The following is a 27529-nucleotide window of genomic DNA, read 5'->3' as shown; positions in this document are numbered from 1 at the left end:
CTGCTGTTCAGACAACCAGGGAAAGTTTATTTCACCACCTAGGTGCCAGGACAGAGAGGGGTATTGATGCATGTCTTTCTTGTACCCTGAGAGATGGTGGATCCAATCGAGCCGTGCTAGAGGCTGGGAGGGAGCGTGATGCACTGATAAGTGCTTTGAGGAAGGTGGACGCTGGTCTGCTTTTGGTTTGTAGGCAAGCATCAGTGGTTTAAATCTGATGTGGCAGCTACAGGAAGCCAGTTGAGGGAGCGTAGCAATGGGGTGGTGTGGAAAAACTCGGGGAGGTTGCAAACAAGTCATGCAGCTGCATTCTGGATTAGATGCAGTAGTCTTATCTTGAAATGGCCAGGGCCTGAACAAGCATCTGGGTGGCTGTTATGGTTAGATCCTACTAAGGTTGTAAAGGAGAAACCTGCATGGCTGAGTCAGTTAAGAGATATGAGGCAAGAAGGTCATGATTGTCCATGGTTACCCCAAGTCTGAGTGCAGTGACAGATGGTGAGATCTGGGGGTTGTCCAAGGAGATCACAAGATCTTGATATAAGGATGCTCCAGTGATCTACGTCAGTTCAGCCTTGCTGGAATTTAGTCTCAGCTGATAAGTGGTAATCCATGATGAGATGTTTGCCAGGCATACCGAGAGCCATGCAGAACGTATATGAATGAGTGTCTGAGGGAGGGAAGAAAAGGATGAGTTGAGCATAGCTGTGGTATGAAACCCCAAGTGAGGATATGACTGCATTGGGCAGATGTGGATCCACTCCAAGTCACCTGAAATGACCCTCCATCCAGGTAAGAAGCAAACCATTGCCATGCTGTGCTTCGAATTTTGAGATTCATGAGAATGGACAGGAGAGACTTTAGAGCAAGACAAAGTAATTCATTGTTTGTTTGTTAATCTAGTATTTTTCTAGCTGGCTAGATATCTGTCTGCTCTACAGTTTATCAGTTTATCTATGAATTGATCTGAGTTAGATGTGATTATATGGTTAGTAATTCAGTGTGGTGAATGATGGCAGTGTGGCAGATTCTGTAGGTGTGTGAAACAGCCTCTTTAATCACTGCAGCATCTGTAAGGTTAACCAGCCAACCAAATTGGGTCAACACCCACATGAGCAAATTGAACATATCAATACTCCCACTACAGTGCTTTACATAATCACTCTACCTTATCACTATCTATTACAATAACCTCTCTTTGTCCTCTGTAATATGCTCATTGTCATAATTCTTATGCAGTGTGATATACACAAATAGTCCCATGAAAATGTAAGTAAGTAAGTTTTATTTATGAAGCACATTTAAAACAGCAGTGGTTGCCCAAAGTGCCATACATACATAAGAATGAAATACAGACAAGGCACAATAAATCAGTATTAATGCTAAGAGATGAAATAGTAATAACAATAACAAAAAAATGAATAGGGGGAATACAAAATGCAAGTGTGAAAAGATATGTTTTGTATTTATTTGAAAAAGGTAACTGAGGCACTCCTGATAACTAGGAGTGGGCTGTTCCACAACCTTGGAGCAGCAACTGCAAAAGGCACAGTGACCCTTTAGCCTCAACCGAGACCATGGAACAGCCAGGAGTGACTGATCAGAAGACATCAGAGACTTAGGCTAGGAGCTGAGTCTTGAGAGAGCAGGTCCACAATGTAATAATTCTTATGCAGTGTGGTGTACACAAATAGTCCCATGAAACTGTGATACTGATATCTCCTGCCTGGGCAGAGACACATTCTGGGTGACAAGGAAATCGGTTCACTTTAATATGAGGCCTACACTGGTTTATTTTTGATTGTGAACACTGAATGGATACATATCTATCGATCTCTGGGTGCAGAAGATCCCACTATATTTGGTGTGCATCCTAAGTGGTTCCTTTCCCATGTTTGTGTTGTTTTAATCTCATCACATACTCACTGATGGACAGGATTCCACATTACATAGGATAATACATGCATATCTCTTCGTGGAGTGGATAAAGAGGGGAAAAAATCTTTTTCTAGAACTGAAGAGTCGTCATTAATAACCTGCCCCAATTGTTAGAGAGCAGAAAGTGTCCTTTTTTTTTTTTTTGACTAAATTATAGATAGGGATAGGTGTAGGGTTAGCATTAGTTAGGTATGTAAATTTTAAATGGAAAGCCACACAAAGATAGAATTGTGTGTGTGTGTGTGTGTCTGAGAGAGAGAGAGAGAGAGAGAGAGAGAAACAGAGAGAATGAATGAATAATGTCATTAGCTTCTAAGCTTCCATCAACTTTACGTGCATAATGCATATGATGAAATGAAAATGTGTGTAAAAAATTAGTTTCCATTAAAAAAGATTTTCAAAAATGCTTTATGTAATATTGCAGCAAAAAAAAAAAAAATCCTGTGTTCACTTTCAGGTATATCACAAACTTCCATGCTTTTCTTTTTGCAACATGATGCAAGTGACAAACACATAATGGGCAGAATTAATAGACAATGGATCTATGATTAATATCAGTCAATTTCTTATACTGTTATGTCTCAGTGAATCTCCACAGTGAAAATCCTGAAACATTACTGTCTCCTTGTAATGTGCTGCAGTTTACCATCAGGTCAGTCCGTCTAAGGTGGTCCAATAATTGTAAATTTGGTTGCTTGACTGTTTTTAATTTTTCTTTTTTTCACTTTGTTTAACTACGACGGCCATCTTTGTGTCATGGCACACAATAAAAGATTTTGGTTATACAGCTGTTTACAGAAACCACAATATCTCATTCTTGTTCCTTATACTTAGAACCTAAGTCCTAATATAATGCTCAAGATTGCTCACAGTTCCACTATTAGGGTCAGTTTATAAGGGGAAGGGTTTGAGGTTAGGTAAGTATAGTGTGCATGCAGAACATTTCAGGTTTGAGGCTTCTTTTTTATAAGGGCGAGAAAGTGCAATTTTTTAAAATTCCCCTCACTTTCGGGTTGAATATCTCTGGCGAGGGACCAAATACGAACCTAAAAGTTTCACAGAAATAAGTCCTCTATCGTAGAATTCGTAGAAAACTTTGAGTTTGAGATTCCACTGGTTACAGAGCTAGGGGTAGTAGAAAAGCTTACTTCATTCATGCATTTTGAGAAATGAACAGATGTAATATAAGCATAACAAATAATAAAAATGAACAGTATTTTACAGAGATCTATCACAGAGTTTAGCTCCAACCTGCAAACCTACCTGGCTGTAATGTTCTAGTAATCCTGAAGACCTCGGTTAGCTTGTTCAGGTGGGTTTGATTAGAGTTGAAGATAAACTCTGCAGGACAGTGGATCTCGAGGACCAGATCTGAAGAACCCTGAACTATCATGTTGTTACAGGTGTACAGTTGGTATGCGTGAATAGATTTTATCCAAATATGGAATTACAGTGTTCAGTTGGGTGTTTTACAAATGAACAGTGTCATAAACAGAGCTATGGTCTTGTTTCTCCTGTGATAGAAGCAGTAAGTGACTACAGCTCAGAAGAAAAGGAGTTATTGTGTTCAAGGGTAGGATGTGATGGTACATCAGTTTGTAAGTACCATGAAAAGAAATTTCTATTGAAATATAGTCAGCTATTTGGTAAGAGTTGTTGTAATCCCTTGGAATATCACAAAAAATCTATTACAAGAGGACTACGAGAAATTCGATTAGAGCACATATCAAAGGAAAAGAACTGTCCTCTGGGTCAGTCCATCTCAAGTGGTCCAATAATTGGAAAGATGGTTGCTTGACCGTTTTTAATTTTCCTTTTTTTTTTTTTTTTTTTGTGATTACATCTATGGATTGGCATTGCAAAACCATTTTTTTCACTTGGTTTAACCATGAAGGCCATCTTTGTGTCATGGCATACAACAAATTTTCAGGCCATAAGCAATATCTCAGCTCAGGATGGTCTTAGGTCCTTGGAACAAAAAAAACTGATATCTAGAAGACATTACAAGGTACATGGACATATATAAACATTTTGCACATTCTTCCTTAGACTTAGAATTTGAGTCCTAATGTAATGCTCAAGATTGCTCACAACTGTATAACCAAAATCTGTTGTGTGCCATGACACAAAGATGGCCGACGTGGTTAAAAACCAAGTGGAAAAAAAAAAGTGAGCAAGCTTAGGTTTCTAACAAAAAACATTTATTTGAAAACATTCCAAATATATTGTGACATGACACATTACAAGCTTCTATATGCTTACATCTCATATAATTTTAGGATTATGAATTTTACTTGAAGCTTGTTTAAAACATGGTGTGTGTGTGTGTGTGTGTGTGTGAGTGTGTGTGAGAGAGAGACAGAGAGAGAGTGTCATCTCTTGCACTGTCAAACAGCAATTTAAATTAGAATGGTTCAGCACAGAGATAATAAATATTAATAATAATAGAATATTGCAAACTCTTCCTACTCATTAACATTTAATATTTGGAGTGTAGATTTTTTTTTTGTCTATTAGAAACAGGAGTTATTAATTAGCACAGCTGTGAGGGGGAATGGAGGCGTGTGCATGTTCATGCCAAGGGGCAGGGAGATTTTGTGCAAAGCACTGACACCCTGCTTTTACTGCTTCTGTTGTTGTTGTTGTTGTTGTTGTAGCAGAGACGTGATAAATCATGAAAAGTGACAAAAATATACATAATTACAGTGTGTTTTTCCTGTAAAAAATATTTCTACTATAATTTCTAACAAATTTTTGAGTATTAGCATTTATCTGCTAAAGTTGTCTTCATATGTCCTTACAGATGCTGGTTCCATTGCCTATATCAGCAAACATTTCGATTCATATCACGAATATATATATATATATATATATATATATATATATAAACTGCATGGAAACTTGGCAATGTCAAACCTAGTCATTTTGTTTTTGATTCTATATAATAGTGTATATGGATCTATTACAGTTTCACCTCTTAACCACAAGGTGTCCTAACCTTTCTCCACAACAATTTAATGATGCCATTATACAGATATTTAAATGAGCTCATAGCACAGGGTCTCACTAAATCATTTTCTTTTTCTATAGGTATTATTTTTCATGCTTTATCTCCTTAAGCCCTTAACCTTTATGAAGTCATAATTCAGAGCAGTGGTTATTAATATTAAAAAGCCTGATAAGCTTGGAGGAAGCTAGCTTGCTTTCAGGCCATAACCAAGCACCATAGTTCTCTCCAGTCCACATCAAATCATTAGACCGTGCTTTTAGAGAAGCATGATATCGCATCAGTGCTCAGCCACAAGAACAGTGAACTGCTTCCTGCCCCTCTTGCTTGGTTGGTCAAGCCCATTCAATCAGCCTATAACATCAGAGCAGCAAAATGGCATCTGCTCTACTGGAACACATGAGGGGCAAAGAGTATTCCCACACTTCAGATGAAATGATGGTATTAATTTAATCTCCCTTAACATCAGATGGCCTGTCATGGTGTGTCTGGATTTTTCTGATATGCCACAGACATCAGATCGCCCCCATTTGACCTGTAGAGTGAAGTGTTTGCTTTGGGAGTCCTCTACATCCCTCTGAGTTCATGCCTGCAGTGTAGCTGTTTCTGAGAGTTTCACTACAGTAACCATATGGGCTTTAGATAAAGTGCCCATGTGCTGCTGTGTTATGGGTTTTGCTCTCTGCTTTCACAGGTTTTATTTAAATAGACCATGAAACCCAACTGTTCTTACGTGTAGGGGAGCAGTATAAATATCTGTAGCAGGCTTTGTAAAATAAACAATAATAAATAAACCTTTACTAATATGCATTTTTGAACTACTGCTCATACAGTATGCATATAATGGCTTTTGCACATCTGTCTTATCTTTAAATGTCTAATAGTAGTATGTCCAGTTTCCGTGTGTCTTAATACTACTAAATAATCCTATAGCAAACAAAACCTACAGTTACTGAACGCTCCGTGGATTAAGCTGATATTTAATGGTTTTTATATATATATATATATATATATATATATATATATATATATATATATATATATATAAACTTTTTTCTGTATAGACTATATATATTTTAGTACATACCCTAAGGACAAAAAGAAAATCAAAAAAATTGAATGAAATCACATTAAAAGTTTGTATTTTTCTGAATGTGTTATGAATATTCTCAGATAATTTGTATTCCACCCCTTTCATATCATATCTGAGTAGTTATTAGATTCTGTCACTTCTGATATTTGTATCTGCTGTACCTTTTTTACTTTTTTTTTAAATTTCTCTCTTGATTTTGCCTTATGTTTATAAATTGTTGCCTTGTTACAGGATTCTAATGACTACCTAGTTATACACTTTCTTATTTCCATTAAAAAAATATAATGTAAGAAGTAAAGCCTAGACAAGACGAATTCAAAGAACATCATGACCTGAACCGGAGTTCAAAAAAATGTACTCTGAAATTATGACTCTTCAGTTTGTGTCACTCTGCTGATATCATGGTCAATTTCCAGCATTTAAAATGTTTCGTTTAGTTGTAAGTGAATGATGTGAAAATAGCAAGCATTATTTTATTTAGCTAACTTCCAGAGGATAATATTATAGGACTGCTGCTATGATCAATTCCACGCCTATAATAAGCCTAATTACATAACACAGTCTATAAGATAAAGACAAAAACACAGAGGCAAGAAACAAACCTGGAAGATTACTGCTTGAGCATGTTCTCTTTGTCTCCATGTGGGTTTTCTCCACGTGCTCCATTTTCTTCCCACTTCCCAAAAACATGCTGTTAGGTGGATTGGCTCCTCTAAACTAAGTGTGAATAAATGTTTGACTGTACAGTACTCTGCAAAAGTCTTAGGCAACCTTTTTATTTTTTTTAGTACAAATCTTTTACAGATGTTTATTTTATGACGTCTTCATTATTGAGCCAGTACAAAAACATTACTTTTCCAACAAAAAAATTAAATGTTACAGTAAAATGGTTGTATGTCAGTAAAGAATGCAACATATTAGGTAACAAACCACTTTTTATCTTTTAAAAAAAAGATAATGGGGTTTCGCATGAAGAAAGAAAGAAAGAAAGAAAGAAAGAAAGAACGAAAGAAAGAAAGAACGAAAGAAGCAAGTGCAACAGTCAGGAAGTTTCAGGAAGAACTATGGCGAATTCTCCAAGATGCTCAATAACTTTACCAGATAATTTCCTTACAAACCTGCACAGGAAAAAAAAAAAAAAGAACCAAATATTGACTTTGTTTAGTTTATTAATGTTCACTGCTCTTTATAATGTTTTGAAGGCGTCTTTTCTTTATGGCATTTCTTGGAATGTGCCTAAGACCTTTGTGTGCAGGGTGAATTCCTGCCTTGCACCTAATGTTAGGCTGGGATAGGCTCAGAATCCACCATGGCCCTGTCCAGGATAAAGAAAGAATGATTGAATAAAGCCTTTTTCCACTGCAGTTTAATCAACATTAAGTTTAGGCTTCACATCCTCCTTCTTCTTCTTCTTCTTCTTCTTATTATTATTATTATCAAGAGCAAGGAGACATTTTCATCATTCTCTAGCATTAACTTTGCTGCCTCTCATTGCTCCAGTTTTGTGCTCAAGCAATTTAAAACTGATGTTAAAATCCATGTCATTAATTTTTCTTATTAACATTTAGCAGCATGATAGTGAATGCATTAGCAAAGTGTGAAAGAGACTGAGCCTAACTCCTTATTTATGCTTGTTGTTACAATCCATTACATAAACATTCCAGGTTCAATACTTGAAATGACTGAAATTAATCAGAAAAATAGTGTAAGAGGTACGACTGAGAATGAACAAAGGTCTCACGGCAGTAATTCAGAAGATGAAAGTGAAAACAACTTCTCAAATTATGGATATGATTAATCCTGTGAGTTGAAGCAAATCATGTGGCTGAAAAAAGACCTTAGTTTTTGTTTTACATTATTCAGAAATTTGTGCTTGGAAGCTGTATCTGTAAAAAGCCTGTTGCGAAGACTTATACGGAACCCCTTTAAATGACATATCAACAAGCTTGTTAAATAATTGAATATGATGGCAGAAAACCTCAAGTCTTCTACTTCTCTCCTTCCTGAGTGCCTAGAGTTATTTGTGAGATTTACTGAAATGCAAACCAAGAGGAAGGTGCACTATGAATATTCATAAGTATGAATCATAATCGATGCACAGTGGGTGAAATGAAGCAAAGATGAAATGCACTCAGCCCTGCACAGTTTCAGTTCCCTTTCTCTTGAATATCTGCTGGTTCAGATAGAGTATAAAACCAGGAGACGTGGAAAAAATAGGATTTGGGGAGGCTGTGTGTTTGAAAAAAGATTTGCTGTAATCTGAGCCTAGAGTGTAGAGTATGAAATCAAGGTCAATTTTTTCTTATGAAGAGGGGGAGTGAAGTATAGGCAAGCGTGGATGCTTCTCAGGCTTGTGGAAGGAAGATTGGAATGAGGCAGTGTAGAGAGATGGTGAAAGCTTTGATATTTAGCCCACACATTTGTCTTTGGAAAGCAGCCTGAGCTTCTTAAAGGGCTGCCACTGTACATCGGAACACGTCATGTAGACGTCACAGAGAGTTGCGAAACAGCATCCCACACCAGTAGCAAAGAGGACTGCAGCAGGCTTACTTCACTGACAGTGTAAAAGATTTTCCCTTTCTAACTTCACCTGATCCTATCATTTGCAAAATGACCAAAATTTGTTCATTCAAATGTAGTAACTGCTTTGTCCTCATTAGGGTAGTAATGGATCCAGAGCCTATCAGAGGACCACTGAAGAAGAAGAAGAATAACCCTTTATTTATATACATTACAGCACAATGAAATTCTTTTCATATATCCCAGCTTGTTAGGAAGTTGGGGTCAGCCATGATACAGAGGCCCTTGAGCAGACAGGGTTGTGAAGAAGGGCCTTTCTCAAGGGCCCTGTGGTGGGAGCTTGGCAGTGCTGGGGCTGTGAACCTCCAACCTTCAGATCAATAACCCAGAAGCTTAACCACTGACCTACCACTGCCCACTAGGCAGGAACTGGAAATACACACTGGATGGGACAAAATGACAATTACAATTGCAAATTAATTAGAATTTGCACAAGCTAATTAGTCAGAATGAGGGGCGAGAGTTAACTGACAGAGCTTTATAACTTTATTTGCACTAAATAAAAAAAAATTATAACTTGCATATGTTATAATTTCTAGGGATTTTGTGTGATATCTGGTAGGAAATGAAAATCTCTCTGTTAAGATCTTGTAGTAATAAAAACCCTTAACCCAGGGGTGATAAAAACGTATTCGCAAAGTTCAAGTGTTGCTGCAGGTTTTTATTTCAACCACAACTCATTTAACATAACTATACTGAAGAGCAGGACCAAGTGATTAAACAGTGAAATCAAGACTGGTTCTGCTTGGTTTGAATCAAAGACCTGCAGCCACACCTGCCCTTTTTGAATAATATTGCACACCTCTGAATTATTGGGAGTTTGATTACCTTGGTCTCTCAAATAGGCAGTTTGCGTCTTACTGTATGTGAGAGAAATGAATAATGCTTAGCCACAGCACACCAGCCGCACCAGCCTTTTGTGGACATCCTTACCTTAACCTACTGTATATCTCTTATTTCTTAAAATAATCTCATTACTATGATCCCGTTTTTTTTATTGGACAGAATATTCTTGTGTCTTTCTGTGTGTACATACGAGTTATTATGATAGCTTAATCAATACTGTGGATTTATAGCGTGACTAACTAGAAAATTAGGAAGACTGTTTTAATTTAAAAAAAATATGTAATATAAGCTTTTAAGCTTGCAGGACATTTGTTTTTGTCCTTATATAAATATAAAAATATAGAAAAATAGCTTATAGTTGATATCGTAATTATAAATCGCAAAACAAAACATTCAAACTACTTAGCAACATTAGTTAGTTTCTCTTTATTGCATATAACCACATTATATATATATATATATATATATATATATATATATATATATATATATATATATATATATATATATATATATATATATTACTCCCTGAGTAATTTCATTGGCCACAATGGAATCTTTAGTCTGTTGCTAGGAATTAAATAAATAAATACAAAACAAGTAAACAAATAAGCATAATAAATAACAAGTCAACAATTTGTACCCACCCCCTGCCCTCCCACCCCACCGCTCTTGAATACACGAGCAAAACTATGGGTAAATAATGCTCTCGTTGTGGCACGCAGCACACAGGCAGACCCACGGCCATGAAGTGACAAAAGAATGTCATTAGAAAATTCAGCCATGCTGTTTTTAATCGAGCTTGAATTGCATAAGGCACTCACGGGGGTTTGCTTTCCAGCAGGCCCAACACTAATTATAAGCCATTGCATTTAGTTAGTTTGTCTATTTGGGGATGTCCATAAGCTACCAGAAGTAGATAAATGGTTGCAGATTTTGCAGGTGTAACTATGGAAACTGTGGTAATAAGGTCTTCCATAATTGTCTGGCACAAAGGGATGCTGTCCCAATCAAGCGGAGAGAGCAGTAATCCAGATTAACAAAAAAACAAAACAAAACAAAACGTAAAAACCCACCTATATAAGTAAACAGATTTTATATGTTAGACATTTTAGTGATGCTGGCGAATGGTGTTCAGAGCATACAATTTGTTGTTCTCTTTACACTATTTTTAACAATTTGTCACATGTGACCCAAAAACAACTCATGCACACACATGTACATACACACAAGCCAAGCAATGCCTGGTTATTTCTCTTACTTAGTCTAGTTTGACATGTGATGTTAGGGTCAGAGGAGAATGCTCCAGCCTGAGATAGAGTAGAGCATGCCAATATCAAGCACAATATTTTTCAAGGTCATTCCATACAAAGAGGAAAATATGGAGGCTTGAATAGATGAAGAGCACAAAAGGAGAATTGCAGATCTTTTTTGAAAAATGATAGCATGGTTCTGTGTCTATATCACGTGCATCCTGGCAAGCATGGAGAAAGATAAGGATGTATTATTGTTTGCAAATTCTTTTGAATCCTGCTGAGAGAATCATGCTGATAATTATATTTAACTACAATAATTTAATTTCTAAAGGTCACATTATATCTAATGCTTAAGTTATATTTTTTGAAGGACTGATTGATTTTATCATTTCGATTTTATTATACTCATATATATATACATGACTACCTCACATCATTGGGAAGTATGAATATTTTGAACATTTTCAACAGAATTTTGGATTTGTCAAGACACATTATTTGATCTAATTCAGTTTTTTATGTCTTGGGGGGACCAAATGTCCTTGCAAGAATAGGAACGTCTGACAGTTTTGGGTCATATCCTCATGATCTTTTATCTAAAAAGCTAAAAGACGATTTTGAATATTGGTTACTGAGGTTAATGTTAGGGTTAGATTTAGGTGTAGCATAGCATTAGCTGCATTAATAATTAGGTCAATAGCAGGTCCTCACAAGGATAATAAGACAAATGTGTGTGTGTGTGAGAAATCAATTATCATTAGCACTGAGGTTGCCTGATGTGCAGGTAAGGTCTTTCATCATGCAGCAGCATGTGTGGTGCTCTAAGAGTGATGGAGTGTGTCAGTACGCAGAGCTGTTATAGATTCTGCCAATTACAGCTGCTGTGTGTCCTGCTTTGGCAATTGGTCACAGTGGGGCGAGCAGAATAGAGTGAGCACTGAGAAAGCTGGGATGAGCAGGAGCTGATGGACTTGGGGCCTGTAATGGATTCCATGACTCAGTAAGAGGAACAACCAACACCAAAGTCAGTGATGTGTACTTCTCGCCTTTGGCTCGTTCCTGAGACTAAATCACAGCCATGATGCTATTCGCAATAATATGCTGTCTTGCATGTTTCATTGCTTAAATAAAAGCTATATTCTTATTCTCCTCCACCAGACTCTTCTAAAGACATCTGGAGCTATCCTAAACTACACTCCATTGGTTTTCATTGGGATGCATTGCAAATAGCCTTAGCATTGTCTAACTGGACAAATGTTATGTTGAAGTACGTATCAGTCATATTGGAAGTCATAATATCAGCAATAACAATATTGTAACTGGGAATTACAAATGTTTCACAGGGTTCCATGGCGGCCTGCAAGACTCCCCCAACCCAAACACTGGTGGGCTTGATATAAGGTACTACAACCTTGAAATTGTAGTAACAAGCTAGTTCTTAAAGCTTTCTTAACCCTAACAGTGAAACATAGCAAAAATGAATTAAAAACTGCACTCCAATAACTCATAACTGTAATGTGGGGGCCAAGGAGAGCCCAGGAGGGCAGATGCAAATGCAGAATCTCTTTAATGAAAAAAGAACTAAGAAACCACAAGGACTGGGAAAGAACCAAAAACTAGAACAACAAAAGGCTAGGCTAATGCCAGGCAAGGCAAGAAAAACTTAAACTAGAAAACAAAAGCTATTCCCAGAGCAAACAGTAACTGAAGTCTAACCACGCACACAGCCACAGCCATAATGCGCTAACAAACAAAGACAGAAAACACGAAACTTAAATAGGGTGACTAATAGGGAAATACAAAACAGGTGTGCAAAATCAGGAAAGGAAATGGAGCAGACAACAAAAGAAGAGATTCAAAAAGTGCGTGAGGGTGCACTCTGGTGGTCTGGGGAGGAATTGTCCATGGTGGCCATGACACATAACACTCAAACCAAATATAACATAAAGTCCCGGGATGGGAATGGAGGGGCATGACTTTTGTACAAAACATGCCAGAAAATCTTGCTGAAAGGCCAAACTCTCTCTTGTGCTGCAACTTCTTGAGCATCATGCTCCAGGACCAGGTCTAAGAACCATTTACACTGCATATTGAGCCATTTCGGAATTTCTGGATTTTTAGCGTGGTTAACTCCATGTCTCTCATTACCTACACAACAACTGCACACAGTTTCTGCTTACCTGGCAAATACAGAGAGAAATACTAATAATACAGCTGCTCATTACAACACATTTTGTACTAATAGTTTTCACAAACCAGAGTTTTTTTCAGTTATTTGTGATTCCAACCTCAACACTACCAGTCAAAAGTGTGGATAAATCTGCTCCTCTTCACCTGCACACCTGCCTTTACTATTTTCTACTTTAGGCTAATAAGTGAATACATTAACACTATGAAATAACACATATGGGATTATGCAGTGGCCAAGAAAAGTGTTAAAGAGAGAAGTGTTAAACAAAGCAAAACTATATAATACTTAAAAGTATTCTTGGAGCCTGAAACTTGGAACAAGCTTGACATCTTCTCAACCAGCTTCATGAGGAAGCTTCAGTCAGGAGGCTTTTCTTCAAATAGACCTAGCTTTTCTAGGCTACGCTATGAAAAAATCTGTAGATTTTGCAGTAATTTAACCTGGGTTGCTAGTAAACTACTGTAAAATTTAGAGTGAACAACTGTAAAACACATTTATAGATTTGCTCATTTAACTTGCAGGATGCAACTGAGCTGAAGGTTAAAGGTCTTGCTCAAGGACCCAACCATAGCAGTTTGGAAGTGCTGGGATTTGAACACAAAAACTTCTGATATGTAACTCAAAGCCTTAACCACTGAGCTAAGACAACTAGCTTCCATTGATTCAATGCAATCTTTTAGTGGCATTAATTCAGTGGTACATGTGGTTGAATCAATACAAGCTAGCTGAGCTAGTTCAAATCCCAAATATGTTATTTTGTTATAATTATGATATTACAATATATTCTGTAAATACGTTTTATAGTTGTTTACTGGCAACCCAGGTTGTAGATTAATCTTTACAGTGTACATCTCCTATGTTCTAAATGAAAACTACATTGTTTAGGATACAATATAATTTTAACTTGTTTTATTTAAAAAAAACTACTTAATAAAAATGTATTTTTATGATTTTTATTATTCATAAATTAGATGAGGTTAGAAAGTAGCCTAAATAAAAACATTAACACTAACACCCCTCAGTAAAATAGATTTAAAAATAGGTTTAAAAATATATTTATGCTTTCTTGAAGTAGAGATTTCAAAGTGTATTATTGGCAGAAATATTACAGTTTGGTCTAAACCTGATTTTTCATTATTTATTTTCCATAATTCAGTTCCAGTGACTTCCGACAGGATTTTCTGGACCAGTTCACAAATGCCCGAAGTCCAAATGGTTTATTCCAATGAAGACCCTCGAGTCTAGTGTAATCTGTGTGAAAATAAAGATCAGGGCCATTGTGTTATCTGGGAAGACAAGCTTCACTGATTAATTATTACTGAGCCAGTCAATCCAGGAGCTTGTTCAGTCCAGAGCTCTTGTCTCAACATTGTTAATAGGCCTGAACTATGATTGGTTTATTGACATATATATATCTTGCATGTTAATAAGGATCATCTGCTTCGTGCTTCTTAATAACCAGATTGTGGTGACATTCTTGCAAAAATAACCTTCATGAAGATATTTTATTTCAGCCATATATTGTGAAAACCATTTACATAGACCTTCTTTTTAAACTATTTCACAATGTTAAGTATTATAAAATTTCATCTGGATGAAGATGAGATTTAAGCTCAAGGTTTTGACACCTCTGTTAGCAAATCACTGCTCTACATTTATAGTTCAGTAGGCCCTAAGGTGCTTCAAATGCACATTATGAAACTTCAGACACATTTGAAAAGTAAATCCAATTTCCGGGTGTCAGAAACACATAAAGACCTATTATTCTGTGACACTGAATAGTGTTGGTTATTATAAAGCTCTTTCTGGTCATTTATAGGTAATACTGCAGTATCTTTTTCTATCTATATGTATATAATGGTATTACTTGGCCATTTTTTAAAGAATCAACATTATTATTATTATTATTATTATTATTATTGGTAGTGGCAGTAGTAGTAGTATTAGTATTATTAAATACACTACATTACAACTGCTATACATTTTAGAATACAATGTCATTATACATGTTGACTCAATGTGCATTGTGTGTAGCCTTCATAGCCTTCATGGTCAATGGATTATGCTGATGTATCATTAGTTAAGTCATAAATTTAAGGTCTAGGTCGTTAGTCTTATCCCATTTAAAAATTATATCAAAAAGATCAAACTATGGACATGAAGCACAATAGAGTCTCAATGTGCAACTGCATTAAAAAAAAAAAAAGAAAATTGGTTCAACAACCCTGAACAGCCACTTACAAAAACCAATTCAACATGAACATTTGGAAATCTCAGGTAGCCAGTGGATTAAGACTTCACGCAATCAGCCATAAGGCCAATTATCAGTGTTTAATCAGACTGGTTTTAAAAAATATATTATATACAGACAATGGGAGGGAATGCAGGTGCAGTCACATTACTTTTAGTCAAATTACGATAATGGAGCGCTTCAGAGGGTGGATTTCATTAAGGTGGATTTTTCGCTGACTTTGCTACAAATAGATCCTGACCATATAACTTCTAAAAGATATGGACCTACTTTTGCATTTTATTTTATTTCAGGAATTGTATTTGGACTAACTTTATCACACATTGTCACTTTGCCCAAGCTGTTAACAATCCATGTTAGAGTTTGTTGTGTGAGCTGCGTAGAAGTTTGATGGTGGCATCATCTTAGTTTCATATTCAGACATTCAGGTATTTCTGGTCAATAGCACACAAGTGGCACATCAAACAAAAGTAAAACTACAAGTTTCGAACATGACATCAAAAGCAGAATCAAGTACACCCTTATAATCAAAACTCCTGATTCATAGTTAATGATTTTTTTTTTCTAAATATGGTATACGGTCACTGAAAGGTTAGGGACCATCACTAAAGTGCAGCAAAAAAGAAAAGTGTACAAGCTTTAACATTACCAACTGCCTGATTTCAGGAGGATCTTCTGCACATTAGCTATAAAACACAAACCACCCCAACCAGCTACTGCAAACACAGACAAACTGATTAGCAGATTTTTTCACTTGGAAAGGATCCAGGAACAGCTCCAATGCTAGCATACAACATCCACTAGTTGGGCGTATTTAACCTCATATTTGTACTGAACATTTCTAAAATAGTTATATTTTTAATAATTTACACTGATAGAGAAATAGAGAAATTGTAATCAGGTACAGTTAATGTATGAGAGTGGCTGAGTAGTCTGCTAATCCCATATCATCATAATGTTATAGTAGCTACTGTTTTGTGTTAGTGCAGCCTTGTTTTTTTTCTGTTTGGAGTAGTTGTAAATTCATGTTATGCTGTATGTATGTATAGGGTCATAAAAATTGTTCAAGCTCAGGGGCCCCACCATTCTAAGTCCACATCTAGACACAAAAATGCATATAGTCAGTTGGAGTAACTGACAGATGAATACAGTGCAGTTCAGACCAGCCACAGGTACACTTGACTCTCATAACAACACTGTGTTTTTCTTGGTGTATTTCTGCTCAAATGGCCAAAGGGTCTGCCCAATAGAAAAAGATTTTCCTCAGGAAGAAAAAATTAGAGCGAGCATTGCTGTTAACACTCTGATATGACTTTGCACAAAGTGGAAAGGTGTGCACAAGGCCATGAAAGTTCCTACTGATGTAATTTTGAGTCAGCTCAGTGGTGCATGCTGGTTCAAAGAGGCTGATCCAGGCTTGTTTACAGACACTACTGAGGCTGGAGTTTAGGATTGGAGGCATGGCTTTAAAACCTCCCAGACACTTTTGTAGACATCGTATCCTCCATTCATCATTATGCTAGAATTTTAACCTCAATAAGGTATAAGGAGTTTTCTCGCCACACTACACACTTAGTTAATCAATGATTTCAGCTGAACTGCTAGCTCAGATTCATTTGCTTGGAATCGAAAAAATAAATAAATAAATAAAAAAGTAAAAAGCAAAGTCCCTGCATGATGTGCTCGGCGTCCACTGGAATACAGTCTATATATCTTTTTTTCTCCGTTCATATTAAACCTTATTCTTTTCACCTCACTAATTCATACATAAATCACCTTTCCTGTAATCAACATTACTGAAAAGTCAATTAGGCTATTACATAAGTTCATTGGATCAGTTGGTTTTACCTATACCATCCTGTATTTTGTACACTGTAATAAATTGCTGTAAAATTTACAGTAATGCACTAGCAATTTGGGTTGTCTGTAAAGTACTGTAAAATTTACAGTAAACAACTGTAAAGTACAGTAAAGTACTGTAAAATCTTAATGTTGTATAAAATGGCACATAACCCAGCACACTTGCTCCTCTGGGTGATGCAGGAAACAACTTGAAGGAGTTGAAGGTTACAGGTCTTGCTCAACCATGACAGCTTGGCAGTGCTGGGATTTAAACACACAACCTTCTGAGCTGTGACTCAAAGCCTTAGCCACTGATCCACCACAACTACACCACAACAAGCTTGCACTGATTCAACTACTTCTAGCACTGAATTAACACCACTAAAAGATAGCGATGAATCAGTGGATGCTAGTCGTGCTAGCTGTGGTGGCTCAGTGGTTATGGCTTTGAATTGCAGATAAGAAGGTCATGTGTCCAAATCCCAGTACCACCAAATGGCCTTGATTAGATCCTAGAGCTCAGATGTATCCTGCGTCTCCATACTGGGTTATGATATCACAGTACTTTACTATAAATATGTTTTACAGTTGTTTACTGTTAATTTTACAATACTTTATTGGCAACCTAGGTTGCCATTAAATGACTGTAAAATCTGCAGTATTTTTTTTTTACAGTGTACACTGTCTTTATTTGATACACTTGATATTTTGAATCATCCATCAGTCTAACCAGATTAGTGCCAACGTGATGGTGTGTTCTGCCATAAGCCCCTCTCATCACAAGGTTTGGTTTTTAAAAAACTCAGTGAACCTGATGAAGTTGTGTATTGTAGCCTCTTGTAATGTTTGATTGATTTGTGAAGGGGTCTGTAGGCCTACACATATTTAAATACCTGATTGCGCTTTGATTAGACTTCTGAGTGAAAGTCATCGTACAAGGTGTGGGATGTCCAAAGCAATAAAATACATACCAGCTAGCAAAACTATAAAACCATGAAATTTATATTTATATTAACAGCTCAATAAGACCTACACTTTAAGGTTGCTTCAATTTTACATTACATTAAAATTTTACATTATCAGCCTCATTATTCAGAGACATTCAGAAAGGCCAAATATAGATTAAAAATTAGATAGATTAAAAATATTAAAAATAGATAGAACCTTATTATTCTGTAAGATAAAATACAGTTTGGTTTTAAGGTAAATTTCATTATTATTTTAAAAATACAAGATATTTCATTTTAAAGATACTTAACCCTGAAATTTTATTGTAAAACATTTAACAATATTGAACTACATTAGAACATAAATGTTTCAGCAAATATTCGCTTTCTGCACTGGTGAAGCCTTTCTAATATCTCAGAATGTCATACACTGTAAAACTAGTAAGTACAGTAAACCTGTACTGTAATTGTTTACACTTACTGTTTATTATCCTCTTGTAGTATATAGAAAAAGTTTACAGCTAAAAGTTTCTTTCATCTCCATCTCACCATACTGAGGCTTCACGTCAGTTCCTCTATAATAGAGTGTAATAAGATCATTGGTCAAGGCTGTCTATGCTGCGTTCGTCGTATGTTCTTCCTGGATGATGATTGGCTGGCAGATAGAACCTTATAAAACCTCTGAGTTTGGATATTTTTTTTAAATATTACACCAAAGACTTTCCAAAATAAAAATTAATACAGGACAATAAAGTATCACCCAGTACCAAAGTTGATGTGCGTAACTCATTTTCAACCAAAAGGCCTGTTATAAATTTGTAATACCGAGGTCACAATATGTCAGTTTCCATACAAGCAGTAAACTAAACATATCTGCTACCAATGCATGCCATGACTAGAAATGAATGTGTTTCATGTTGTTCTCCCATCTACGATGTGAAGAGATGCAGACTCTATTACACTATTAGGAAAGATATAACCATTCCTGAAAATCATTAATGATTGAAAATACACATTTAGCTTATGTGGCATTAGGTTTTGCTTTGCAATGGCCGGTGCATAGTAGCTCTATTTCTCACCTTTACCACCCTATTCAAAATGTCCTAAATCCACCATTAAATTAACAACATTATCTAAGAACTTGGATCAAGTTAAAGAGAAAATAAACTGTATTAATTAGTAACCTAAACTGTAAACTCACTCAGCCAGCAGCTGTAATCCTGCCTTAAGGGGCAACCCCAGCAGCTACTTTTCTGTCATGCCCCGTGGTCAAACACATTACCAGCCACTGAAAGAGAGAAGATTGAATTTTGACTGGGAGCATCAACTACAGAAAGATGCTCCATGTTATTAACTTGCCAGTAGAAGGAGATCTCTATTGGGTTGTTTTCAAATACTAAACAGAAAAATAAATGAGTCTTTAAATTCCCAGGTGTTGATTATGACAAAACTTAATGACAGAAAAGGGTCATTGGCTGTTATCTGTATAACACAGTATGTCTTTGTTTTTAGTTGGCGTGTTTAAATGAGGAGTGATGTGTTCTGCAGTAGTAGAATTAAAGAGCTACGACTGGCATCGGTTTAATAAACACTTCTTTTGGTACTAACTGGAAAGTAAATCTTTGCTAACCCCCCCATCTCATGGGAACAGTGCAATAATGCAGTGTCACTTTAATACTGTTGTGTGTTTGTGTTGTTGTTCATGTCTCTTTTATATTTTTTATACTTATATATATTTTTAAAATTTTTCTTATATCTTTATATCTGCTGCTGTAACAATGCAAATTTCCCCATTGGGGGACGAATAAAGGATTATCTTATCTTATCTTATCTTATCTTATCTTATCTTATCTTATCTTATCTTTTAAACCCAACATGTGGGAAAATAAACTTTATTTGCTTTATCATACGCAATACACAGTATACATGTTTATAATAATCTTTGGCCAATACTGATAATTTGTAAAACTTTTGAAAATTTGCTTACTTATAATGAGAAAGCGCTGTAAGAAGCTCAAATCTCAATTAAGGACAAACAGCTATGAGTAATGAGCAGAGTAAATTAAAGAAATTAGCACAAAATATTGAATAGCACAATAAAGAAAGATTACAGCTCCAGTTCTAGAAAGATTACATTTTGGATTTCAGCTGTAAAATATGTTTAAAAGAGTTGCAATATCGTTTAAATTCCAGTTTTTGTTACATTTTTCAGGAACTTCACCAGAGGGCAAATTATTTTTCATTTCTTACATAATAGTACATTGCACTGGTATTTTTAAATAAATGACTTTGAAAGTTCATATGACCTTTTCATATTACAGTACAATGTATACACTAATATATCATATAACATCATTATTTTATCTTTACAACTGATAAAACTGTATCCTTCCCATACAGACTTAACAGAAGTGGCAGATTTTTCTTTTTGCTTTGTACATAATAGTTCAGAGTAGAATTGTAATCTTAAACCCAAGGTAAAAATAAAAATCATGAATTACTTATCAGACAGAAACTGAAAAAAAAGTTCAATCATCCAACTGATTGTAGCATTTAACCAGTGTTAGCTCAATAATTGTGCACTGTTGTAAAGAGTATCATTATAGCTAGGCTGCACTTCATAACAGTGGCTTTGCTCCCTGGAGACATAGCTGACAGAAGTAAATCTATAAATCATAGAGAAAGGAATGTTTACTGTAATGGAGAAGGAAGCTGCTTCGGGACACATTGCCTTATACCCTTCGTATCATAAAGACCCTTTAGCATCATGTGAATCCCTTTAAACACTTTAAATTGTGACAGAATATCTAAATGGTGCCATACACATACATGAGAGGCGATCCATTGTGCCTCAGTTGTAAAAAGGGAAAACAGACAAGTGGCAAGCTGTAGAAAATTGGATTCCTTTATTGAAATAAGTAAATAGCAGCAAAAGCAATTATTGGAAAGGCTTTGTACAAGCAAGAAAAGTGCAGAAGGGACCCTGGAGCTGTGAAGCAGCGATGCTACCTGCTACCCCACCATGTCACCCATTATTTATTTATTTATTGATTTATTCATTTATTTATTTATCTATCATCATCTTCGTCATCTCCGTCATCATCATCAGCAAGTTCTAATGATGGCCAGTTCAATTCTAGAGGTTCTAAACACAAGAAATATTCTTTGATCACCTTCTGAAGTCCCATACTGTCAACTGGTGCCACTGTGAAGCAGTAGAGGCATTTAGTTGAGTAGCTCAGAATCTAGTTTTTGAGATGCTTAACTGACAAAAATGTAGATATCTGACTTACATGAAAACATTTTGCTGGAAATAAACATATTAGCAAAATATACTCACTAGCGACATGATGCGTTATGAAGAAAACAATTCATCTATTCCAAGCTAATGATAACCAAATAAGTAACATCGCATGATTAGTAGGTTTAGATTTAGGCACTGCTTATAGATGGTGTTTACTGGTGTTGCTGACCTTTACCTGCATACATTCACTGTTCATGCAGTGGAACAAAGGATTTCAGACTGTGTCTGACCTGCACAAAATGGGACTGCTCCCAAAATTAAATCATTTCAACATGTATGGAGTAAATTTTGTACCAAAAGTATGAAAATTCTTCCTGTAATTCTTCATTAAATTCTAACTTTTGACTTTTTTTTTCCATAAGTGGGTGGATCTTGGAACGGTACATATTTACGCACACACACACACACACACACACACATATATATATATATAGACATATTTTTCATAATTTTGTCACTGTACACTAGTTTATAAAAATATTGCATTAATCATTTAGGAATTAGAGCCATTTTACATAGTTCCTCTATATACATACATATATAATATACAAACATATATAATTCAATGGTTAACGGTCTCTTAGCAATCATATCCATCCATCCAATGGCGCATGACAAACGAGCTAAAACTTTGCAGCGTTCCGCATTACACTGGTTCCTCACTGAACTAAAACTGAAAAATACTGAAACAAAAGGTGGAAAAATCCGACATATCACCTATAAAGATGAGTGAACAGAAATGGGTCTTGCGTATAATGACATTTATTCAACCCTAATGACATTTAAACACCCTTGAAAGCGGTATCGCCCTCGGCCGCTTCCTCAGCCATTCATCTGAACAGCTACAGCACTGAGGTCGGGAAACGACGTGCACGGCCGTGAATGACTCGGTATTTTGTGTGTGTATATATATCTATGTGTATATATATATATATATATATATATATATATATATATATATATATATATATATATATACACATAGATATATATATACATATACACTGTGTAGTTTGAATGAAAAATGAAAAATAAACCATAAATTCCAAAGAAATCCATTGAAATCACGCTTTCTATATGCTGTAAACTTTATATAAAATCATACATTTACAAAAAATGTCGTAACAAATAGGCTGTTTATCTACTGCCCTACTGTCAGTTTTTTTTTTTTGTATTTTTTTTTATCTGAGCTGGCCAAATGTCCCGATCTCCAATTCGTCATTGACATAGCTGTACATTTTAGCATTAGTTATAATTGAAGAGTATTGTCATACCAGTAGATCAGCAGAGAAGGCACTATACACATTCACATTCACACCTAAGGTCAAATTAGTGTAGCCACTCCACCTAGCGACTGGGAGAATATCCATTGGACCAGTGGTCCTGGAGCCATGAGGCAGTAACGCTACCCACTGTGCCACCATGCCACCCAGGCAGTATTTAAGAGAAGTGATCCATATGACCATTATGATTGGATCTGGGTCTGTGGGAACAAGCAATCTAGAGTGAAGAAGGGACAGTGGATGGGATCAGTAAAATAAGGTGAATTGCCACTGTTAATGGAATTGCTTTTCTGTCTATGTTCTGAATTCACTGTTTATAAGATCTCTGTGGCAGACAAAGCCCTGGTACAAAATCTCAGACAACCTCACACACAAACAGATGAGAGTAGGATTATGTAATTATATAATAGGATTATATAATTTCTGCCTGTTGTAAAAAAAAAATAGCACTTGCAAAAAATGATGTTTTTTATGTAATATTGATACATTATAATATGACATACACACATGCGTGATGTGCTATGTAATGTATTGCAGGAATATTATGTGTTCCATATTTTTGCATGTGCAGATTTAATAATATGTATGAATTGTGGTGACATCAGGGTTCAGGGTTGACATCTAATGTATGCACCTGCCTAAATCAGAAAATTGTAACAAATAATTGGAGTGTCACCCAGAAATGAAAGAAGTAGAAGAAGAAGAAGAACAATAGGAGTTGCCTAATATCATCCTTTACCATATAAGTAGTAACCATCTTCTTATCCAAAGTAAAAGTAAATTGCCTACACTTTCACATGATAATAGAAAATCATTTAGACCAAGTGCATGAGCACATGTAGTATTTGCACCAATAATCTTTTAGCTGATTCTAGACATGTACACTCCCCGTCCACTTTAATAGGAACACCTGTACACCTGCTCATTTATGCAGTTATCCAATCAGCCAATCATGTGGCAGCAGCACAATGCATAACATCATGCAGATATAGGTGAATAACTTCAGTTAGTGTTACTGTACTACAGCTGTACTTGTTAATACAGTTAATGTTCACATCAAACATCAGAATGGGGGAAAAGTGTGATCTCTGTGACTTTCACTGTGGCATGGTTGTTGGTGCCAGATGGGCTGGTTTGAATATTTCAGAAACTGCTGATCTCCTGGTATTTTCACACACACACAACAGTCTCTAGAGTTTACACAGAATAATGTGAAAAACAACAACAAAACAATGCTGTGTATGGAGGGTCTGCAGGCGGAAACACCCTGTTGATAAGAGAGATCAGAGAAGAATGACCAGACTGCTCTGAGCTGACAGGAAGTCTATAGGAACTCAAATAAGCACTCTTTACAACTGTGGTGAGCAGAAAAGCGTCTCGTAATGCACAACACATCAAAGCTTGAGGTGGATGAGATGCAACAGTAGAAAACCACATCAGGTTCTACACCTGTCAGCCAAAAAACAGGAATCTGAGGCTATCATGGGCACAGACTCACCCAAACTGGACACCTGAAGACTGAAAAAAGACCAGGTGATTTTTTTTTTCTCTTTCTAATCTTCAACTGTCCAGTTTGGAGGAGTCTGTTCCCATGATAGCCTCAGATTCCTGTTTCTGGCTGACAGGAATGGAACCCAGTGTGCTCTTATGCTGTTGTAGCCCATCTACTAAAGGGTTCAATATTTTGTGTATGCTGAGGTGCTTTTCTGCTCACCGTGGTGGTAATGAGTGATTATTTGAGTTATTATATCCTTCCTGGCAGCTCGAACCAATCTGGCCGTTTTCCTCTGTCCTCTCTCATCAACAAGGCGTTTCCGGCCCCCAGAACTGTCACTCACTCAATGGTTTTTGTTTTTGCACCATTCTGTGTAAACCCTAGCAGTTTCTGAAATACTCAAACCAGCCCACATTGTGATGTTTGATGTGAACATTAACTGAAGCTCTTGACCTGTATTTGCATGATTTTATGCATTGATGTACAGATGTACAGGTGTTCCTTGGGGAAAATGGATGGTAAGTGTATGTTTAAACATTTTACTGGCAAACATTCTGAATTTCTGATTGCATGTCTATCACTGTATGAGTTCAGCATGTATGTACTTTTATGATGTTAACCACAATATGTAAAACTTGCATACAATGGAATAATTCCATGCAAATAGAGATTTTATAGCAGCATTTTTAGGAAAGGCTACCACCATACTCCCCTGGCTCTAATGATCAGCTTTTCAAGGTCTAGTGGAAATGGAATTTGGAGTGAACATGGTGGTGCATTTAATCTTCCATTTCAGTATTTCAGTGCTTTTCTCCCTGTCCTTTCTTCAATAAATTAAAAAAAAAAAACTAATCATAGAATCGGGATTTAAAAAAAAAAACACTGTCATTATTTACGGCAGGCTTGTGAGCTCACACTGTGTATATAGCGCTCCTCAGCCATTTCTGTGACATGTGACCTGACTTCCATTTATAGGCAGAGCTCTACAACTAGAAGAAGGCTGTAATCCTGTCTGTCCTTGAAGCTGTGTGCATGAATTTGCATTTCCACTGAAAACCTCGAACAGGCTCTGAATGAGTGATCCGTGTGGTGGTGCTTAATGTGAGTGTCACCCAGCCTCCCCTTGGTGTCTGAGAAATAAGGGGATGAGATTCGATTGGCTTCAGATTAGATGAGTTCCGTGCTGAGATTGGCTGGAAACATCTTTTATAGCAGCTCCTGGCATCAACGGGCTATTGTCTCTGCAAGAAGGTGACGGCCTGTGAGTCACGATAAATTGTGGTCTTGGGGAGGGAGGAAATAGCTGTGTGGTGGGCATTGTTTGAGTCTGGCAGGGAGAGAAATGTCTGGCAGCTTCAAGGCTTGGAGGTGAAGGTAATGGAAGCTCACACAGGGAACACATTATTCAGTGAGAGAGAGAGTGAGAGAGAAAGAGAGAGAGAGAGAGAGAGAGAGAGAGAGCATATCTGCAACAGGGCAGCCTGGGTAAACATGTCAATAAAATGCAGTGTCAGGGTGGATAGGAAAAATGATAATCTCAGTGTGTTTGGAGAAAATCACCAGAAAATTATTTTAGGTTCTTCACAATGTCCCGATTAGGAAGTTCTTTTGATATCTGTCTTTCCATAGTTTTGATGACCGGGAATATTCAAGGTTTCGTGATGATACAGACTAGTCTGGACACAAACTCATAGGGCAGTGCAATTTGGAGACAAGGATTTTTTTTTGATTGATGTTATGGACTTGACTTTTCAAGTCCAAGATGATAAAACCCACATGACTCATTCAGATTCAGAGCTGCATCCAGAACCTTTAAATCCACCAAAAACCCTTTTAGGAATTTGTAAGCATGTATCCATACCACCTGCTCTTCTCTCCTTGAGACAGGTCTATTTTTTTATCAATAAGATCTAATTTTCAATTTTAATTTTCGTACAAGTCACTCTGACATTCTGTACCCTAAAGCGAGCATAAGTTTAAGCCTTTGGCGTGAGTTTTTACAGCCTCTACAATACAGCGGGTACACTCCTGTATTTCATATTTTAGTGCTTTCCCTGCTCTCAATATACATTATACAATTCATCAGCTAATTAAGAGTTCTCCCCTGTGTGTGGTAAAGTAGGGGGAAAAAAACAAAACTGTGCAGTTAAGGGATACTTCAGGAAAGAGTTTGAAAAATACTGCAGTAAAGTGACTCAGCATTCACAGCTACAAGGACTAATAAAACTGTTGGATACAGTATGAAGGAAATATCAGTGTCACACAGTGGCCCACATACTGTGGAGATGCTGGTGCCCAGTGCTGATAGTCCAAGTTAATGAAACTGAACCATTCAATTATGTCCACTATATGTATGGTCCAATATACACTACATGGCCAAAGGTTTGCAGATACCTGACCATCACAGCCATATGTGGGCCTTCCCCAGACTGTTATCTTGTCTTTGTATTACACTTTCCCTTCACTGGAAGTAAGGGCCTCAAACCTGTTCCAGCATGACAATGCCCCTGTGCACAAAGCGCAGTCCATAGAGACTTGTTTTGCCAAGGTTGGTGTGGAAGAACTTGAGTGTCCTGCACAGAACCCTGACCTCAACCCCACTGAACACCTTTGGGATGAACTGGAACACCGACTGCACCCCAGACCTCCTCAACAACATCAGCGCCTGATCTCACTAATGCTCCTGTAGCTGAATGAACACAATGAACTTTGCGGAAGAGTGGAGCTTATTATAATAGCAAACACAGGGGGAATAAATCTGGAATGAGATGTTCAAAAAGCACATATGGGTGTGATGATCAGGTGTCCATAAACTTTTGCCCATATAGTGTATATCTTGACATTATGGGCATTCTGCTTTTTGATTCCTACTGTATATTATCTCTTGGCTACTTTTTTATGTTTGTTTGCGGGGTCCATTCTGTTCCTTTGTGCCTGATTAATTAAATTTTAATTAGATCAGAGATGACTAAGCTTATCTGCAGAAGTGTCTGCAACTAACAAGCAGGAGCACAACTGATACAACTTATCAGTCGTTTAGATTCTGAGAGCAAATGATTAAATGGTGAAAACAGGAGTGGTCCTTCTTAGCCTGAATTAAAAAAAAAAAAAAAAAAAAAAAACACCTGCCCTTTGTAAGACAACCCTAAATTAGTGGTCTTTCAATTTCCTTGCTCTCGTGAATATGCATTTTGCTTCTGAAGCAATTGATATTTCTGAAAGAAATAAAAAAAAAAAATCAAATGAGGCATCAAAGCCCAGGAAAAAGCTCTATACAATGATCACACTGGCATGGTGATTTAGATCTAGAGCTTTCATTACGGAATCTCTATGGCTGTCTCTCTCTAGTTAGTGCTCAGTTTAGCTGAGAGAGCTGTTGACTTGACTGGCCAATTAAATTCAGTCAATGTACTAGAGAGAAAACTGGTGCATATTTCCCTGAAGGAGGAATTATTTCATAGCTGTAAAAGCTATAAGCACTTCTGCTAAATCACAA

General features: G+C 36.6%; 1 protein-coding gene across 2 annotated transcripts in view; it reads left to right on the top strand.

Moving 5' to 3' along the window:
- The window catches only part of lingo1a (leucine rich repeat and Ig domain containing 1a), a 124008-nt gene that overhangs the window by 63230 nt on the left and 33249 nt on the right, over positions 1-27529 (top strand). The window lies entirely within an intron of this gene.

Source organism: Pangasianodon hypophthalmus, chromosome 9 (assembly GCF_027358585.1).
Source record: "Pangasianodon hypophthalmus isolate fPanHyp1 chromosome 9, fPanHyp1.pri, whole genome shotgun sequence".
NCBI classification, from domain to species: domain Eukaryota; kingdom Metazoa; phylum Chordata; class Actinopteri; order Siluriformes; family Pangasiidae; genus Pangasianodon; species Pangasianodon hypophthalmus.
Note: the sequence above shows the minus strand (reverse complement) of the source record. Positions and strands in the feature narration are given on the sequence as shown.